Raw genomic sequence first — 11,353 nt, forward strand, 5'->3', positions numbered from 1 at the left:
TAACAACTTTTAAAATATCTCAACTTAATTTAACCTGGGAACTTTGTTAAAATCCAAGGTCAACTAACAGAATGTGAAACAAAGAGTAAAGCATTATCATGGTAAATAAAGTAAAATGATTCACCAGAAACATTTGGGCCTTGTAGACAGCTATAAAATTGCATATGAAGTTTATTTCTAGATCATGCATCTCTAAGCTCTGTATCAAATAGGAGAATGACAGTGAAAGAAACTTGCATTGTAAATTTATGCACAGACAGAACTAACATTTCCTTTTTCCGATTTTTGTTTCTTTTTAAGGTATAATATACACAATAAATGCACAGATCTAAAGTGTATAAATTGTTGTTTTAGTTTTTACATTTTGACAATTTTTCCAGCCACTTACCACCCAAATCAAGACACAGAATGTTTACATTACTCTAGAAAGTCCCATTATGCCCCTTTCATTTAATTTTCCCCCCACAATTGTGTGCATGTGTATACACTGCATATATTCTAGATATAAGCCCATTTGTCAGATCTATTGCAATTATTTTCTCCCAGTTTGTAGCTTATCTATTTAATTTTTAATGGTGCTTTTCAAAAAAAATGTTTAATTTTGATAACGTCCAAATTTGGGGACTTCAGGGTTTTTTATGTTTGTTTGTTTTGTTTTGTTTGTTTTATGTACATTTCCTGTGTTCTCCTTTGGATGTTCTATAGTATTTTTGTATGTACTTCTATGATCAACAAGTTAATTTTGTGTGTCCCTTGGAAAGGGTTGAGATTTCATTTTTTAAATATAACTACCAAGTTGTTCAAGAGCCTTCTTAAAAAAATTTCCACCCAAAGATATCTTTTTTTAAAAGTTGATTTGAGAAAGAAAGAGAAATACCAATGTGAGAGAGAAACATTGATCCGTTGCTACCCATATGCACCCTGATAGGAGATTGAAACTGAAACCTATACACTAACCCTTACTGGAATTGAACCTGCAACCTTTTATTGTACAGGAGGATGCTCCAACCAACTGAATAACCTGGTCAGGGCAAGAGTCATTTCTTCAAAAGGCTTCCCTTTGCCCATTTAATATATTGGTGCATATGTCAAAAATCATTTGACAATATGTGTTGGTATATCTCTGAACTCTTATTTAGATCTCTTATTTATTAGCCCTTCCCGCAATACCACATTATCTTAGGCTTATAATGAGTCATCCTCCGCTGCCTTGCGGCATACCTCTTCAGGGGAAAGGCTAAGGGAGTAAACCCCGACAGAAAATCCGGAGCTGGAGTCCCTAAGGCGGTTTGACGTTGTAGTCAACACCGGCAACTCCTGCGGCGCACCTGAAGCCAAGCTGTATTGACTCCGTCTTTCCCTTGGACCCTTCAGCTGCGAAGAGAGGGGGGGTCTGCTGCATGGGCAACAGCAGACCCTCCATATCACCCTGCCCAGGCTCTGTAGCTTCAGCTTCACTGGAGAGGACACTCCAGCGTCATCGCAAGATGTCGATTCAACATGGGAGGAGACAGATACCGTGTCACTCCCGAGTCGGACTGCACAGCCATTCTCGGCGGTGCAGATAGACTCTTGAGAAGCTACACCATCGTCTCTCGAGACGGACGGCTGCCAACGATAATGAGTCATGAAATCAGAGAGTGTAAAGTCAGCTTTTTTTTTTTCAAGTTTGTTTTGTCTTTTCTAGGTCCTTTGTATTTCCATATAAATTTCAGAATCAGTTTGTGCATTTCTATGAATAGCCTATTGAGTTTTTACTAGGACCGCACTGACTGAATGGCTTAATTTGGAAAGAAAGTGACTTTTCCAATCTGCAAGTGGGCATATCTCTCCATTAATTTAGTTCTTTACATTTTTCACAATAATATTTTGTAGTTTTCTGTGTAGAGATCTTGCACATCACTCATTAGATTTTCTCCTTGGTATTCAATATATTTTGATGCTAATAAAAATGTTTCTAAATTTTATTTTTAACACTAAATTGCTAGTTTATATTCTGTGTTTTCTTTCTATCACATTTTTTGGGGAAAATGGAGTTAATCAGGCTCCCTCACCTGGATGTCCAGGCATGAACAGCTTAAAGATGATAATTAGAGACTCACATGCGCAGAGCACTCACTGTTATATAACCAATGATGTCATATTTTGGCAAGCAGCTGGCTTTGTCTATGCATACTATATGGGGAAGGTAGGACCCCCGCTGGGGAGAGCAAGCAAGTGCGAATGCGGAGTGTACCAGTACTCCTCTATTCCACATCTTTTCTTTCAGCTGCCCAAATCCAGATTGAACTTTCCGGGCCTCCAGCATTTACAGTACAATTGACGTAGTCATCGGCAGAATTTGAAGCAGACTGGTATGGAACTCACAGCACCTGAGGGGGGCATGGAGGAGTGGCTGGCCACCAGCATGTGAAAGGTCTCCTGTGGCTTAGGCTTCCCCCCAAGACTGGCCTGAGATCAGAAGTGCTCCTGACATGATGAAGCCTTGAAGGAAGTGGGGGAGCCCTAGAGAAGCCGAGCACCTGAGTGACGGTGGGGGCCATGGGCTGGGGTTTTCTTTTGGCTTTGTGAGCCAGGACAGAGATGGTACTACATGATGCAGTGAAGTTCCAAGAGTTCCAGGAAAAAGGCAAGGCCTTGGAGGATCGAATTCACAGGTTCAAAGATGCCACGGTGACAAGGTCGCTGTGATCCCCCTCCCCAACCATGGAGGACAATTCAGAAGAGGAGGAGAAGGAGCCAGAGTCAGTTCCCTTGCAAGCTCACCCAGTCATGGTGCAGAAGCTGAGATTGCAGCAGCCCATGACACCTGGTGGGGAACGGTGCCTGGCCAGCCCTGCCCAGATTATGGAGCACACCATGCATTGACCTTATACACAGGCCAAACTAGTAAAATTGGGGAAGCAGCTTTGGCAGTGGTCTGGCTGGCCACTAGCCACTTGGCTTCTCCTCGTGTAGGATCTAGGGATAAGCAGTATTACGTGCACTAATAATGAGGTGGAGAAGTTAGCAACCATTATGACACACCCCTCCCTGCACCAGCAGCTATAGAATTGTTGGCAGCATGGGGCTGGGCAGGGATCCCACTCTGTTAGCCTGGGTTATGGTAGCAATCTGGACAATGTGGGCTGGTGATGGAGAAGTGCCAGACACTGTGAGTAACTGGCAGTCTTATACCGATCTAGTGCAGATCTTGCAGGAGTTGGGCACCTGTTAGGCTATGTTTAACCTGAACACTCCTGGCCCAGGTGATGAGTGGTTCACCACAGGGATGAGAGATTCAGTGTGACAACATGATCCTTTTTCCTCCTGTGGGTCGCTTATGGTTATTTTGGCCCCATATGTCAGGCACCGCATTAATGAAGTCACTGCGATGGTGGCAAGCCTGGGAGAGGCGGAGAGCTAGTGAGCCCAGAAGGGGGTCTGAATGGTATCACAAGCCCCCTCCCCTCCTCAGGTGAAGAGCAGATCCATGTGGGTGACCTGCATTCAGATGTGGGTGGATCTTCTAGGGTCTGGAGTTGGTTGTGACAAGATAGATAGGAACCTGAGTGCCTAACTCTTGGAACTATAGAAGCAGCTATGGGCTGACCAGCACTTCCAGCAACCCCAGAAGGAGAAAAAAGTGAGGCCTTTCAGGGTTTTGCCCTGGGAAACTTGTGCTGTGCGTCTTGAAGACCACATGGCAGTGCCAGCCACCTCCCGAGAGGAGGGCAATATCCTTTGGAAATTTGAATAGGGGGAGGTCTGAAGGACCCATCTACAGGGGATGAGTGGAGACCAGAGACCACATGTGAAGTTGGTGATCCACTGGCCCCCCACAAATGTCCAGTGTGTCCTTGCCTTAGTGGATATGGGACGAGATATGTGAGCTCTGAGAAGTCCCTGGGGCCTGAGGCCCATATAGATGGTTATGGGGGGCACAGTATGAAAGTGAAAGCAGTGTGGCTTTCACTTGAGTGGTATACTGTTTACGTGTCCCCAATTCCTGAATATATCTTGGGGATTGGTGTGCTCCAAGAGAAGTGGGTCCAGACCACTATGGGGAAGTTATGCTTGTGTGTGCAAGTGGTAAAAACAGTAGTAAGGGGGCATGCTGAACATTCCCAATAAAGTTGCCAACCCCAAGGTAGGAGATGGTGAGCAGTACCGATTGCCTGGAAGGTATGAGGAAATCACGACCACTATAAGGAAGCTGGAGAAAGTGAGAATTCTCAGAATGGCCCATAGCCCCTTTAACTCCCATGTATGGCCAGTGCACAAGCCTGATGTCGCATGGAAAATGACTGTGGATTATCAGGAGTTAAATAAGGTTATTTCCCCGATACATGCAGCAATCCCCTCAGTAGTGGATTTGATGGACTAGTTAACTAATGAGTTGGAAACTTAACATTTTGTAGCTGACTTGGCAAATGCTTTTTTCCCCACTGACATTGCTCCAGAGAGCCAAGATCAGTTTGCCTTTACCTGGGAAAGCCAGCCATGGACTTTCATGGTACTTCCACCAGAAGCTAGAGAAAGTGGTACTGTAAATGCTATCACATCTAAAGAAATGTCGGTGGGCAGTCAACAAGGCCAAGTTGCAGAAGCCTGGATTGTCTGTCAAATTCTTGGGGGTTGTCTGGTTGGGGTGTAAACTAACACTTTAGTTGAATGGGTACATACTTATGCTGCAGTGGCCAACCAGTCAACCTGTTGGATCTGCACTGAGATTCCTCTCAGCACATCTGCTGGCCTCTCCTTACGCATATCTCCAGCCTCTACAGTGAACTGCACCTGGCTGCAGGACCAGTGGAACAGTGCACAATCCTTATGGAACGTGGCTTTGGTGGACATCTATGCTGGGGCAGAGCAGTGGTACAAGTCCTGACTGGCAATTGGCCATACTGTGTGGGATGGGTCGGGATGACTCAAAGCTGAAGCCATGGAGTTGGCTGAGCCAGCTCCCCTCTGTGTTAAAAACTGCAAAGGGAGGGCCCATGTGGGCTGGACTCCTGTAGGTTTGTGTCAAGACCATATCACTGAGCATTATTGGAAAGCAAGAGATAATGTGTGGGCTGCAGTGCCCACTGGAGTCCTCTGCGCATGTGACTCGCAAGGGTAGCCTTATTTGCCAGCGAATTGAACCAGGCATTGTACGTGGGACTGGCATTATCTGCCCACCCAAGTCCAGAAGACTCTTGTAACTCAGCCAGCCAACTGGGAAATGTTTAAGGCATGACACTAGCTCAAGCACACCTTCAGCTGCATCCATAGTAATGGAAGCTGAGGTGACAGCACTGGCATTGCACACTGCTCAAGCACTGAATGCAATGCATGATGCCTTGAACCTCTTGAATGAGGAAATGTATCAGTTAGAGAAAGTAGCTTTGCAGTACTGAACGGCCCCAGATATGCTTACTGCCTCCTAGGGTGAGTTGTGGGCTTTAGCTGGAGCTGAATGCTTTATGTATATCCATGATGTCCTCGACAACGCTAGTCAAGCCTTGCAGGCATTAGTCTCTGAAGTGAGTGCCATTGAAGGCCTGGCTGGTGACCATTTGCAGGAATGGTGGGCATCCCTAATCTCTGGATGGAAATGGGCCCTTGTTGTATCAGGGGGCAGTGCCTATCTGCTAGTCACTTGTTGCTGTAGACTCTATTGTTGTTGTGGTTTATGGGTGCAGGGCTCAGTCCTCCTCACCAAGGGACATTTGTGAAAGATAGACCTCGCATAGATTGTATGGTAAGGAACCCTGAAGGGGTATTGTGGGAAAAATGAAGTCAGTCAGGCTCCCTCACCCAGATGTCTGGGCATGAGTAGCTTAGAGATAATAAGTAGAGGCTCACATGTGCAGAGTATTCACTGTTATATAACCAATGAGGTCATATTTTGGCAAGCAGCTGGCTTTATCTATGCATAGTATATAGGGAGGTGGGACCCCCACTGCGGGGAGCAAGCAAGCACGAATGCAGGGTGTCCCAGTACCCAGAATAAAGGCATGTCAGATTCCCTCGATTCCACATCTTTTCTTCCGACTGCCCAAATCCAGATTGAACCTTCCAGGCCTTGAGTGTTTGTAGTACAATGTAATCCTGCTAAATACACTTACTAGGTTTAGTATATTTTTGTAAATTTCTTAAGATGTTTTATGTAAACAAGCATGCCATCTTTAAACAGAGATGATTTTAATTTTTTCTTTTCAATTTTTATACCATTTTAGGGTTTTTGTTTTGTTTCTTTTTTTTTCTTTATGGAACTGGCTTGGATTTCCAGCACAATAATAAGAGTAACATTCCTTAAATGTAATTTTTAACTTTTCTAACTAAAGCCAGACCAGTTTTGATAACTAAATCTCAAACTTCTTGAGTAATTCATAATGCTATCAGCAATATACACTAGTACTTGTTTCCTTAAATACCTTCTAGAAGTAGATGGTACTGTTACTTAAAACTTTTATCAGTCTGATGGATGACAAATGGTATCTATCATGCTATTTTATTCATATGGGATAAAATAGGATTTCAAAACAATTTTATTAACATATTATTAATATAAACAACTTTCCTCTTTATTACCACTACTCAGAAATGGAAAATGGAAAACCCATAACAATTGCTAGTCTTTTAGTTGCTTGTAAATATGTTTAATGATTGGACATAGAGCTATATGAAAAAAATTATTAAATATAAACCAACACAAAATAATATTATTAAAAGGAATGCAATCTCACTGTGAATCTTAACACTTGTTTACTGTGGGGTCGGGGGATAAGATTAAATCATGTTAAATTTAGATGAGGGAATACAACACAGAGAATAATCAAAACAGTAAAAAAGATTTAAGAGGAGCTTGCTTCTAGTTATGAAAATTTACTGTGAAGTCATAATCACAGCACTGGAACAGACATAGATTAGAAGAACAAAAAAATGTAAGCCAGAATTACATGGGATAATCAAAGTTAACATTTTAGTTAAATGGGATATAAAAATAATAATAATTAGTTCTGGAATAGATGGTTATTTATCTGAAAGAACACAAAACTAGTTTACCTTCAACTTTACACAAAGATGAATTTATGCAATCAGTAACATAAATACATGTTAACATTAGTATGAGACTATGTAGGAGGATGTTTAAATGACTTTCTACAGGAGACCTCTTTATGCAAAATAGGAATTTCAGAAGCCATAAATAAATATATTATCTGTAATATATTTAAATTTAATAAATATTTAATGCTAAAAATTAAGTAATATATTTAAATTTAATAAATACTTAATGCTAAAAATTAAGTAACATATTTTATTCTAATTTTTAATTATTTATGTATAACAAAAACTATTAATAACAAAAAACAAGGGAAAAAGTTGACAACACATGTGATTGAAAATGAGTTACTAGAACAAACATAAAAAGATATCATACAGAGATAATGGGAAAAAGCAATTCACTGAAACAGAAACAGAAAGAGTGTATTTGTGTAATTCTGTTCTTTAAGGAAAGTCACTATTCCACTTGTAAAGTGATGACTAATTATTTCACAAAATACAGACAAATAAGCAAAGTACTTAATAGGAAATGAAAATACCAAATTTCACTACCTGGAAATAACACATACAAACCCTGGTTGAACAAATTACACAGGTAGAAGAATTACTTGATAGATTGATTAAAATACTTTTATGTAAAATGATTCAAAATATATAAACTTTTTGAGTCAAAGTATTGAATTTCTCTTTGCTTGAATTTAATTGAAGAAAAATACACTCAAATAAAATTGAAACCATTGCTGGCTTCAGAAATCACTCTTGCAGCAAAGAAAATATTTCCTTCAAAATCATAAAGTTGGAAAACATTTTTGCAAAGTAATAAAATGCTGGCATCATTTTTAAAAAAATAAACTATGTTTCCATTATAAAGACTATTTTTACTCACTGCTATAAAAAATGAATGGCAATCTCATATTTTCACATTTTCCCCCCTCTCCCAAATTTAATTATTTATATTTATACTGCCAAAATTCAAACTACTTAAGTCCTATCCTATAACTGTAATTGTCTGGATTTGTTCTATGTTTAAGTCCATGACCACCATCAGTTCTTTAAACGTGGCTCTTTATTTCTTAGCTTTTTGTTTTAATCTTTTCTAGCTTTCAAGTGATTTTTTTCAAGAAGAGTTTTGGGGTGAAGCATTTTCTATATTCTTCCATGTTTAAATATGTTTGCCTATTTAAAAGTGCATATGAGTATTTTTTTTGAACTACTGTTTTGAATTTTTGAGGTGTTGTTCTATTATTGTCTGGCATTAAACATTGCTCAGCATAAGACTCATGTTAGCCTGAACTCCCATTTCATTAAGGGTTTGTGTAGCTGGATAAGAGCATTTTCTTTTTGGTTGATGCTAAATAACTGTCAGAACATAACTTGACACTGAGTATCTTTCATGGTTTCCTGAACTTAATGTGCTCTCTCAATTTGCTGAATCAGATCTTTCTTCATTTAATGAAAAAAAAAATTGTTTAAAATTTGGGGGGGTGGAAGGATTGAGCAAAAAGGAAAAAGGACCCATGGACAACAGTGTGGTAATTGCTGGGGGAAAGAAGGAGTATAAGAGAGCTAAATGGCAATGGAAAAAATACAATAAAAATATAAAGTAAAAAAATAAAATTTTGGAAACTATTTCTTTTTCTGTTCCATTTGTAACATTTTCTTTTTCAGGAGTACTGTTGGCTCATTTTTTTTTTTCCTGTCCATGGCTTTTCTCTATTAGCTGTGAAACAACTTCCTTCTCCTTTTCTCCTCTTCTTTTTCTCTCTCTCTCTGTTCACCCTGATTATTTCTAATCTTTTCTCCTCATCATTATTTTCAGTGTTATCTCCATCTATTTTGTACCTTACTATTTTTTATTTATTATTTTTATATAAATGTTTGTTCTAATTGATCTCCCTAAAAAAAAAAATCTCATGTTTGTTCATTTTAACTGGATCCATATCCACAGTAAGGTATCTATAGACTGCAGTTCATGTGAGGAATTCTCTTCTAGTCCTTTGAAGATTTTCTTCTAGGCTAGGTTTTTGTTTCTTTCATGCTGCTTCCATTCCTTCCTGTCATTTTTCTCCTGAAGCATTTTTTATATTTGATATGCCATTCCACCTCCTGTCTTTGAAGTCATGTTGTTTTTCCAGAGTAGTTAACTTTTGTCATGGCAGGTTAAACAGACTTTTCTGACATCCTTTTGTTTGAACATGTCTGTTATAGGAGTCCCTGAAAAAATGAGTGTTATTACTTTCTCACTTTCTTTATATTAAAAAACTTCAGAAAATACAACTTATTTCAGCAGACACAGAATAATTGCTAATTCCCCACAAACAAAGCCCAGCTTGATTCATCAGAAACAAACAAGGCTATAATTTGAGTGGTAGAGAAAAAATTATGAGTTTTGAATCCAGATCTAGGATTAAATTCTCTTGATGCCATATGATCTTGGATATATTTACTAACCTCTCTGAGGCTCAGTCTTCTGAACTGTAAAATAGAGATATGAGAACTATTTCAAAACTTTTTTCAAAGATTACGTGAAACAAAGTGCCCTAGAACATACTCAATAAATACGAACTTCCTCTTCCTTCTCTTGATAAACCATTAGTTCATTGCTTTAATTAACTGATGTTTAGTGCCCCATACCAGAAACTGCTTGACATTGAGGGTGTAGTGACAAGCCCATCATGGGGCTTGTGGCCTAGGAAGAAAGAACTATAGTTAGTGAGTAATTAAGTAAAAATATTGGTATAAAGAAAACATGAATAATGATATGTAATGAAACAAATACAGAAACTTCAACTAGGATGCAAAGGTCATTTAAAAAAAAGTCTTATCTGAAGAGGAAGCATCATATAATCAAACGGGATGATCCATATATTAATAAGTTTTATATTGTTTAGCAAATTAATTTTGAATATCTTATTTTCCAACTGCCAAAGCTCTAAGAAAACACTTGCCTTTGGTTTTCTCATATGACATATCAAAGCTGTCTCCACACTACCAAAATATAGGAAGAGTTTACTCATTTTTTTTCTTCTCTAATTTTCCTAGACATATGTCCTTTTTAAGAGCTAAAATATACTACTGCTCTATAAATGCTAAGTATATGCATTTTAAGTTCATCATTTGTGATCCTAACAGCAAGTCTATATGATGGGAATTATCTCTATTTTATGAGTATACTGAAGCTTGGAGAGTTCAATATCTTGCTATTATTAAGCTATCACAAGGTCTAACTGATAAGCAGACCACCACATAAACTGCTCCCTATTGCTTCAGACATCAGACTTTGGTTGCTGGGTTGTGGAAATGTCCAGGAATTGGTACCATGAAGACTGTTGTAGTCTTGAGCTTTAGACAGATCTACTGATATAGTAATTAATCTCTGTAAGCCATACCATTCTGTCTTATATTCCAAATGAAATAGGAACATTTTCTAGGTCAAGAGTAGTGTTTAACAAGGTTTTATATCTTGATTTAATTATGAGTGCTATCAATCACAAATCCTCATGTACACTAGACAACTAATACATATTTGTTGATTGAAAAGAGACAAGAAATGTGTACTTATTTCCACAGCACTTAATTTATATATGCCATTCTACCTATATGTGACAAAAAATAGGATTTTCTTATTACTTAAGTTTTTGCTGAGACTCCTGATCTGTTTTCTTTGATGTTGTTGTTGTTTTTCACATTAGAGTTTTACAGAAACCATTACCCTTGAAGGTATGAAAAGTTTTTTGTTTTGTTTTTTTTGTTTTTTTTCCCCACTGTTCAAGGTTTATTTGGTATTTTAGTTGGTATGAGACTTGGATAGTTGGATGAATTATTTTTATACAGACTTTATTGATATTTTCTCTGAACAGGTTTTGGGCTTTGAGCTTTGGAGTTGACCCTAATAAAAATAGTTGAGTTGTAACCAATTACGATGTGATGATATCAGATAACTCTCTTTCCTTATATGATAACTGGTTATTTAAACAGAGGCTGGTGATGAACATATGTTCAAGAGAAATAATAGCAATAGATTTTTCTCAATAAGTTGAAGTTAGTGTTAGTTATCCTCAATTTTGGCTGTATCTCACCAACAAGAATAAGTAAAGTTTTATGTTAAAATCAGTGAACAAAAATTTATTTTTTAATAAAATAAACAAAAACTCACTGACACACCTTAAGCTGTCACATGGGCTCATCACTATTTGCTAGGTTATTTTTCATTATACAAATGATGGGTGCAAGATCTCTCTCACACACAGTGATGTTCCAAATTTAGCAATCCTTTCACAGCCTCTCATTGTTCCCAGAGTCCTGTCCAGTTTTTTGTTTG

Source organism: Furipterus horrens, unplaced genomic scaffold, assembly GCF_987537825.1.
Source record: "Furipterus horrens unplaced genomic scaffold, mFurHor1.1.pri manual_scaffold_1, whole genome shotgun sequence".
Taxonomy (NCBI): Eukaryota; Metazoa; Chordata; class Mammalia; order Chiroptera; family Furipteridae; genus Furipterus; species Furipterus horrens.